Source organism: Scylla paramamosain, chromosome 4, assembly GCF_035594125.1.
Source record: "Scylla paramamosain isolate STU-SP2022 chromosome 4, ASM3559412v1, whole genome shotgun sequence".
Lineage (NCBI taxonomy): Eukaryota > Metazoa > Arthropoda > Malacostraca > Decapoda > Portunidae > Scylla > Scylla paramamosain.
Genome location: NC_087154.1, coordinates 35,209,527 through 35,219,526, shown reverse-complemented (window position 1 = coordinate 35,219,526; position 10,000 = coordinate 35,209,527). Strand labels below are relative to the sequence as shown.

At 43.7% G+C, this 10,000-nt stretch overlaps 1 protein-coding gene and 1 long non-coding RNA gene across 2 annotated transcripts in view; one reads left to right on the top strand and one right to left on the bottom strand.

The window, feature by feature from the left end:
* LOC135100039 (insulin-like growth factor-binding protein complex acid labile subunit) overlaps window positions 1-10,000 on the top strand; it is an 82,781-nt gene that overhangs the window by 56,760 nt on the left and 16,021 nt on the right. The gene's annotated exons all lie outside the window — the stretch shown is intronic.
* The window catches only part of LOC135100040 (uncharacterized), a 51,291-nt gene continuing 44,055 nt past the window's right edge, over window positions 2,765-10,000 (bottom strand). Inside the window, exon 3 of the long non-coding RNA XR_010268493.1 lies at window positions 2,765-3,345. This is a non-coding gene — a long non-coding RNA (uncharacterized LOC135100040). The remainder of the gene's footprint in view (window positions 3,346-10,000) is intronic.

Sequence of the window (10,000 nt, the reverse complement as noted above, 5' to 3'; positions counted from 1 at the left end):
GCTAATTTGCATCCCCTCCCTGTAGTGCTTAGAATCAATACTACATTATCTTTTATTACTCTTACGACTCCTCTTTCACTTTTAACTTTACCAATATCGGATGTCAATGAGTATGATTCTCTCTCTCTCTCTCTCTCTCTCTCTCTCTCTCTCTCTCTCTCTCTCTCTCTCTCTCTCTCTCTCTCTCTCTCATACTTTTCTTTCACAACTTATAATGTCATTTTCTTTTCCTTTTTTTTTAGCAGCTTTTGTCGTAAGAAATCAGCGAGTGACTGACATCCCATCTTCTTTCATGTTCACACTTTCCATTACCTGGCCTGCTTTTTGGGGCACAAGTTTGACCTTCCCCTTGACTCGCCAGTACCTCCTCCTCCTCCTCCTCCTCCTCCTCTTGGAACCCTTGATCAAATTAGCTCAAGTTTAGGCAACTTTCCGATTGTTCCAACACTTAAAGATTATTAAGAATTTCTGGAGACACCTGCTTTGACCACTCCCCCCTCCCATCTCTCTCTCTCTCTCTCTCTCTCTCTCTCTCTCTCTCTCTCTCTCTCTCTCACCACGCTCATTCTATTTCTCTGGTCGTTTCCGCCTCATCATGACAATAATTAGTTTCTGAAGACGCACACAAACAGGCCTTTTTCTTCCTTCTCGATCTTCATCCAAGTCTGTCTTCCTCCTCAATTTCTGCTTCCCCCCTCACCTCCCTCCTGCCATTCCTCTTTCTCCTCCACTTACTCCTCTCCCTCTCCCGGCGTGCTTCCCATCCCCACCCGTCCATTCCCTCTCCAGCAAACAATTACTTAGGAAGAATTGGACAGTGGGTAGCAAAGGTGGTGGTCGTGATGATGGTGTGTGTGTGTGTGTGTGTGTGTGTGTGTGTGTGTGTGTGTGTGTGTGTGTGTGTGTGTGTGTGTGTGTGTGTGTGTGTGTGTGTGTGTACAAAGTTGTTGTTTTAGTGTTGGTGTAAACAAGTAATGCGTTTTAGTTTTGTCATGACGTGTTTTGTATTCCTCCGTTATGTTTTTATTATATTTTGGAAGTTTTATCACGATAGAAATACCTTTCCAGTAAGTAAACGAACTAAGCAACTAATTATGTGTGTTTAGGGGGGTAGGTGTGTGTGTGTGTGTGTGTGTGTGTGTGTGTGTGTGTGTGTGTGTGTGTGTGTGTGTGTGTGTGTGTGTGTGTGTGTGTGTGTGTGTGTGTGTGTGTGTGTGTGTGTGTGTGTGTGTGTAAAGCGACAAAGCGGAAGGGCGGCGAAAGAGATCGATGGAACCAACGCATAGCTACGTAACAACAGTAAATTATGCATAGGTAGTCTCTGTACGGTGGCCTATCTCCCTGAATGCACGTGTGGCGGTGGTACGATCCATCAAGACTCGTGGCGGTACAATTTCCCTCCTACTAGATCTTTCATACAAAACTTTTTCATCTTACTTTATATTATTACATGAACCCGATACCACCACCACACCGCCGCCAGGTAGCAGGTTGTGAATAGCAAGTTCTCCACGTGCTTGTCTACCATTATGACTGAACTGAATACTATGTCACACTTGCATAATTACGCGTTAGAAAAATACTAGCATACAGTTATACACTCACTCGTGACTGCTGATATATTACGGCATGCTGTCCCAGTGAAGCATTACAAATAGCCCTGCTTGCTACTCACGTAATAATGGAATCCCAGTGCTACCAAATAATATACAAGAATCCAGAGAGTTATTCTACACGTACCTTTCTTTTAAAACTTATGTGGTTACTCAGAGTGGTATTTCCGGGGGTGGGTGTCACGTCAGGGTGGGGCGGGCGGTGTGGGAGCGTGGGGCGGGCTAGGGTGGCGGCAGGAAATAAGCGTCAGTGCGGTGCTGCTGCATAATCGCACATTATGAGGACAACGTGGGGACGCGTGGATTTTCTTACACAGGATAATCTTTCTTGCTTCTCTTCTTTCCTGCTCCTTCTTTCGTAGTTTTATTCTGTCTGTCCGTCGGATTGTTCGTTTGTCTGTCTGTGTCTGCTTGTCCGTGTGTATCTCAGTCTCTCTCTCTCTCTCTCTCTCTCTCTCTCTCTCTCTCTCTCTCTCTCTCTCTCTCTCTCTCTCTCTCTCTCTCTCTCTCTCTCCCCCCGACACAAACACACACACACACACACACACACAGACACAGCCACTAAGTAGCACACTGTATTACATAATAAGCAGGAACAATAACTTTAACTACCAAACCTCATTAGCTTCATCGCCCATTATATTAATAAGATCTACCTGTGAATCTAATTAACACTCATGTCTACACGCGTACAACTTCTGGCTAGCGTGCCTAATTGAATATTAAACACGTCGTAGTCTGCTGCCATGCAAATATAAATATGACAGAGACGACATTATCACTTTTCTAACAATGTCGGAATATTATTGTTGGTGATACGAGAAGGAAGACTTTTTTTTTCATTTTAAAATCATTGCTCGGGTGTGTGTGTGTGTGTGTGTGTGTGTGTGTGTGTGTGTGTGTGTGTGTGTGTGTGTGTGTGTGTGTGTGTGTGTGTGTGTGTGTGTGTGTGTGTTTATGTGATGTGCGCACTCACTCTCTAATTCTTAAGTGATGTAGCGAGGAACAAAAGGAGAAAAAATGCACGTACATGGCATGGTATGTATTTATATTTTATTAACAAAAATGCATAGCAGCAATTAAACTGTGAAGCGCTTAGTTATTCTGGAATGCGTGAGAGAGAGAGAGAGAGAGAGAGAGAGAGAGAGAGAGAGAGAGAGAGAGAGAGAGAGAGAGAGAGAGAGAGAGAGAGAGAGAGAGAGACGAGGAGGGGGGATGAAGGGGAAGGATGAGCAATAATAAACCTGTTGTCACACACACACACACACACACAGACACACACACACACACAATCATCATCATCATCATCATCATCGCCCTATCCCACCTTCGCCTCACCCGTCGCTTGATAAAAACCTGCCACCCTCCTTTCCTTTCCTCGGATGGACTCGTTTACTAAATTAATTACTTAAACCAATTCATTACATCCCTCGTTCCCTCCACTCTGACAAGAGGAGGGACTGGAGGAGGACCCCGTATTTGTCCTCTGCTCCAGTCCCATCCCGTCCCGTCCCATCTCCTCCCGTTCCCTTCTCCTCCCCTCCCTCCAACCCCCACCATCAGTCCGACATCCTTAATCACGCGTCTCTCCCCCACCTCACCAAGTTTCATTTCTGTAGGTAACATTTTTCTCCCCTCTCTGCCGGTCCCTTCTGGCTCCCCTTGGCATCATTTTTCTCCCCCTGGCGCGCTGCAAAACGAACACTGCATTCACCCCTAGACAAGGAAGACCCTGAAAAAAAAAAGCTGCAAAACTGAAATTTCAAGCATAAAACCTCTAAAAAAATTGAATGTTCATATTGAAAAAAATAAAAGTAAAAATAGAGACACACACGCAGAAAAAAAAATGAAAAACAATGAAAATGTATCAGCAGTGAACAATTTTCTTTAGTTTCTTTCGTATAGCGGAAACTGAGCTGAACACGACTGTAAAAACGACAGAAACAATGAAACCGTGAAGGAGTATCTTAAATCTTACGTGCCTTAATTAACCTCACCTGGCTTACTTAATAGAAGACCAGCTGTGCAGTGAGCGTAAGCAGATAACGTCTTCTTCAGTGGGTCTATTAAGAGAGCTATTTCAGGTGCACTTCGAGGCCAAACCTTCCATGCAATCGTAAGTAAAGCAGAGGTTCCTTGTTGAAACTCAAAGGCAATAGAGGTCAATTCAAGGTGACATCAGGACAAAGACTAAGGATAGATACAGGATGGAACTGAGGTGAAAGGTGAAGGTTACGAGGAGGAGGAGGAGGAGGAGGAGGAGGAGGAGGAGGAGGAGGAGGAGGAGGAGTGGAGACGAAGAAGAGGAGGTGGTGGTAACAAGGTCGAATGGAGTGAAGGATGAAGTAGTAATAGAGGAGGAGGTAGAGAAGAAGGAGCAAGAGGAGGAGGACGACGACGACGAGGAGAAGGAGTAGTTGAAGGAGAAAGAGAAGAAAAAGGAGGAGGAAGGTAATGGAAGTATGAAGATGATGATGATGGAGGAGGAGGAGATGGAGGAGGAGGAGGAGGAGGAGGAGGAGGTCAAGGCAGCAGCAGCGGTGGTAGTGGCGGAAAAGGAGGGGGATGAAGAGGTAATGGAGGGAATGTAGAAGGAATGGGAGCAAGAGAAATAGTGGTGAGAAAAGAAATGACTGACTGACAAGACAAGGTGGATGGTGGTGGAAACATGGGAGAAAGAAGGATGAGAGGAGAGGAGAGGGTGACGATGGAAGTGGTGGGGAAAAAAAAAAGTGAGGCGAGGGCACAACTGAAGAATGTAAGGGAAAAAACCGACCCAGAAAGACAGCGAAAAAGAAAAAAAAATGGAAAAAAAGGTAAAGGTAGGTGGATGGAAGAGAGAGAGAGAGAGAGAGAGAGAGAGAGAGAGAGAGAGAGAGAGAGAGAGAGAGAGAGAGAGAGAGAGAGAGAGAGAGAGAGAGAGAGAGAGAGAGAGAAAGGAGGAATCAGCACTGAATGAAAAGAAAGAAAAAAACAGAAGGAAAAGAGTGAAAAAACAAAGAAAGGAGTGACAGAACGCTGGAAGAGGAGAGAGAGAGAGAGAGAGAGAGAGAGAGAGAGAGAGAGAGAGAGAGAGAGAGAGAGAGAGAGAGAGAGAGAGAGAGACATAGGGGTGACAACGTAAGAAAAGAGAATACAGTCAGAAAAAGAAGAGAGAGAGAAAGAGAGAAGGAAAGACCGAGAGAAAGGAAGAGACAAGGGGGAGGGGGCACGGAAGGAGGGATAAAAGACGGGGGTCCTGACGAGGGGGGCTGACCTGAAGCACCCCCCCCGGAGACACCCTCACGCCATATTAAGCACCATGAAAATGCTAAGTGGCCCGGTAATGGAGTCAAGACACTTTTTTGCATGTATATAAATTTGACTCCTGACACGAAACACCATCACTGAGGAGGAGGAGAAGGAGGTGGTGGTGGTGGTGGTGGTGGTGGTGGTGGTGGTGGTGGTAAAGATGGTGGTTAGGCGAGATGGCAGTGATGAGAGAGTGAGTAATGAGGGACAATTTGCACAATTTCTCTCTCTCTCTCTCTCTCTCTCTCTCTCTCTCTCTCTCTCTCTCTCTCTCTCTCTCTCTCTCTCTCTCTCTCAGTCACTCAAATCATCATCACTAACATTTTCCACCAGCGGAGCGAGATTTAAAGAGAGAGAGAGAGAGAGAGAGAGAGAGAGAGAGAGAGAGAGAGAGAGAGAGAGAGAGAGAGAGAGAGAGAGAGAGAGACCCCATTTCACTACTGCCATCATCACTACCATTAACAGACAATGAAGGAGGTTTACTAGACTATGGTGTCCCCTAACCCCTTCAGCACGACCCTTAAAGGACCACCATTACCTACTGCCAGTCTGCCTTGTCATTCTGTGTAACCTGTGCTGTTTAGGAGTTCCCCGCTGTGTTACCCTTTCTTACCTAAAAGTAGTTTGGAGTAGAGTAATGAAACAGCATATGCGGGATTCAAAGATTGCTATTTGTTATCTCTTTGTAAAACACTTTGACTATTATCTCTCTCAAGCAGTTTTTTTTCAATTAACAAGTTCACTGTGATATGCAACAAGTCACAGCACAGTATGAAGTCTTTGCAAGCATCTACAAGAAAGGAAGGGATAAAAAAGAATAGGTTTTGCAATTTCTAGCCAGTGCCATGTTTGGAAGTGGTTGTAGAAGGAAAAGGTGTCTCTGAGTGGTTAGTAATTAAGAAAAGGTACATCAAATATTATTGCATTCATCCATATAGAACATTAAATTGGTAGAGATACTATCACTGTTGTTGGTGGTGTTTTCGTGATGGAGAGCGAGAGGAATGTCGTAATGGCGGTCCAAACAGTGGTGGTGGCACTGGTGCTGGTGAAGGTGACACAGTGCCGCTGATAATGGTGCTGAAGGTGGTGGTAGTGCCAATGTTTTCTGGTAATGATGGTGGAAAGCAAGAAGATGGTGCTGCTGTGGTCGTGGTGGTCGTCTTTTCAGGAGGAGGGAGAAGCAGCAGCAGTGGTGAAGGGGAGGTGGGGAGGGATAGAAGAGAAGGATTGCAGGGATAAGTAGTGCAGTGGTGGTGTTAGTGGTGGAGGTGTGAAGTGAAGGTAATAACAGGAGTAAAGACACAGAACAGACAGTCACGTACGATACAAAGACACAGAAGGTGCTTCGCGTAACAAAGTCCTTCACACAACTGGTATCTCGTGTCGAAGATCATTCAAGACCGAACAAAGCGAAGACAAAGCAGAAGAAAGCGTTAAAATGAGCTACTTCCTTAAATATACCACGTAAAATACTGTCCACACATTTCCCTGACTCTCACACTCTTTAATACGTTCAAACAGCACGCAGGGCAGTTCACGAGGACAGGGCAGCTGTATGCACCAAGGATATCTAAGTAAGGGATGAATAGTTATGTGGGGATCAACAGACGTGCCACAGCCATGCCCAGGCACCCGACACTCGGTAACACACACACACACACACACACACACACACACACACACACACACACACACACACACAGGAATTGTATGTTGTGTAATGCTGCTGGCAAAGTATTTGTGTAAAAGTAATAGTGATTTAAACATTTTCTAGGTAATACATAACTGTTGCCCAAGATTAATAACATAATAGATTAAAATATATCAAATGTGTACTTTCTTCAGTAACTAAAAAAAATGCAGTATGTATGCCCAAATACAAAATATACTCAAGATTTCCTTTCATCGCACTGCAATCATGAACCACTTGTGTTAATAAAACTCCAACGAAACATCTGCGTTCATTATCTGTTTCTGTGACTTATGATTAAGAGAATCATTAAGCCAGCTGACCCACGTTATGCTCATAATTATGTCAAACTGATTACAGGTTGTTATGCAACTCTGAACACAGTTTTGTACTTTTACTTCAACTTGAAAAATGTTATCCACTCATTTACCGATCTACACACACACACACACACACACACACACACACACACACACACACACACACACACACACAGGAAGAAGGTACTATTAAAGCATTAATTTCCGTATATAATAATGCATATAATAATATCTTTGACCGTCGACTATGAAAATGTAATATTTCACTTCCATGACAGTGGACCGAGAAATTAATCTAAAATTAATTAAGGTCTTGCTGTACGCAACAAATTATCATGCCACTGAAGTATGTGTTATTGCTTCACTAAAGAATAAACTGTTCCCTTCCTTCAACAAATGTTATCTGAACATCACATGGCCGTAAGGCATGTACACGTTGAGAAATATATTTGCACACCAACTTCCTGACAAATTAATATGAGGCGAGCGCCTGTACTACAACTGTGTGGTGCGTCTCTACGAGTATGGTAATATATATGTTAGAATCAGATGCCAGCCACCCATTAAGTTCTACTAATGTTACATAAACAATATACTGTGTGGTGGAGCTGTAGGAAATGCACACAATAGTGATAATGTGAGTGTGAAGCCCTGTGACAAAGAGCGCGTCGGTCCCCTCATGTACCACCTCAATTTGCGCACTTCCCGCTCTAAAACAGTCAATCTTTCGTGACGCTGCATTAATTGCGTGAATGTAATTAAAGTTGCAGGTACAACACACCCTTTTGCACGTGAAAAGTCGTATTAATCATATTATTCATATGGAGGGTGCATAGATGTGAAAAAAATCAGACAGCGTTTCAGGTGCTGCTTTGCCTAGACGAACGGTAAACAGCGGCACAGCTCAAGGCTCCAGCCACTCAGGTAAGTATTCGAGGCTGGTGGTTTCTTTATCTAAGGAGGGTGTGGGTAAATCAGGTGATGCCTCGACTGTGGCTTTCTGCAAAGACAACACAACTTAGTGCCTTTGGGGAGAGAGAGAGAGAGAGAGAGAGAGAGAGAGAGAGAGAGAGAGAGAGAGAGAGAGAGAGAGAGAGAGAGAGAGAGAGAGAGAGAGAAATTGTGTGTTGTCCTCCGTGATGGGAAACAGTCTCCTTATTACCAATAGATGAAAGCCAGACTAGTTCTTGCTTCCCGACGACACGCCCTGTTCCTGCCCTGCACACCCCACGCACCACCACCACCACAACCCACCACTGCCACCCAGGCAACACTCACCACCACCAGCCTCAACCCATCACCGCCACCACCGCTACCACCACACTCGCCATAACCATCAGCACTACCACACACCGCCTCGCTAACGCTTCTCACATCATTACTCATGTTTAAGTCCAGTATATACTCTCTCTCTCTCTCTCTCTCTCTCTCTCTCTCTCTCTCTCTCTCTCTCTCTCTCTCTCTCTCTCTCTCTCTCTCAAGAAGTGGAGCACAATCGCAAGTAAATTTACAAAGTTAAAAACAAACTGCAGAATAGTGCACCCATGGAAAAGGTTAATCCAGCGAGATAGTTGGTTTGTCAGAAAAAAAAACCTTTGCTTCAGAAACACCTGCGCGCAAAGTAATAGGTCCACACGAAAGTTCAATTGCACAACAGCATTAGTATTTCATTTCTGCTTTAACCTTGCTGTCGATCTGTAACCTCGTCAAGTTATTAAGAGCGAGATCATGTTTTGCAGCGTCCTCACGAAGCTGATGATTAATAAAGAGACTAGTAAACATTTAGGTTATGGAATGTTACGGTCAACATCTTTTAACCTAATAACCCTTTCGTTGCTAGTCTTTTTTTTCATAATCTATTGCTAAAAATTTATATTATTTTTTTAATAGTTTTATATCATGGGAAAGACAAAACTTGCCTCAATCTCTCTCTCACTTCTTTTTCTTTGAGTGTCCTAAGTTCCTTACAGTGTTCAATCAAGGATAGCTACACCAGTAGAAGAGCAACTGGAAATTCAAAAGTTGTTAGAATACCTGACCTATCTAGTTCATGTTGTCATATCTTCCTTAACGCAGTCCATTCCACACAGAGGTGTTCCCAGGAAAAAAAAAAGTTCGTGTTGACACTATATTGGGATCAACTTGTCAGGTGCTACAAAGATAATGCACATGTTTGAAATACTGAGAATGTTACATCTTCCTTAACGCTGCAGAGATATTTGCAGACATAGAAACTGCAAAATGTTAGGATTGACACTATAGCAGAATCAGACTGCCGGACGCTACACAGTTATAAAATTGCTTGAAATATCGAGTATGTTATAGTTTCCGCAACGCAGACGTACAAAGAGACTCACACATTCAGGCTACGTAATATTCGGATTGACAATATACTGCGACGGACTTGCCGGGCGCTTCAAAGTTAATGAACGTGCTTGTTGTATCCAGGTCAATTACATATCATTCAACAGACGCCCCTGGAAAAAGAAAAAAAAAGGAATACAGGAGCGACGCTTAATTGGAGAGCATGATATGTAGATCCTGTAGTAATGATAGCACGAGGGAACAGAACCAGTCAGGTAATGCAACACACGCTGGAAATTCACTTTGCATCTCTTTTAAATCACAGAGGCTGCAATAACTATGTGGGAATCAGAAGACTATACAACATACGGTTCACATGATCTATGAATTATTCCAGTGTTGAAATTAACATAAATTCAATACCAGTACCACCACCACCACTGCCACCGCCACCGCAATTACATATCTTTGAAATCACCTGCAATGATTAGCTAGAAATCAGGAGCAGACGTGTGGGTCACCTGAGCTGTGTTTGTTATCTCTAACTTAAAATTAATATACAACCACGGAATCTTTGCTTCTACTACTACTACTACTACTACTACTACTACTACTACAACTAGTACCACTATTACTACTACAACTATTACTACTTCTACAACTACTGCTACTACTACTACTACTGCTGCTATTACTACGACTATAACTACTGTTACTATAATCACCACCACCACTCCCACGATCACACACTAATCCTTTCACTGCACAAACACCACCAC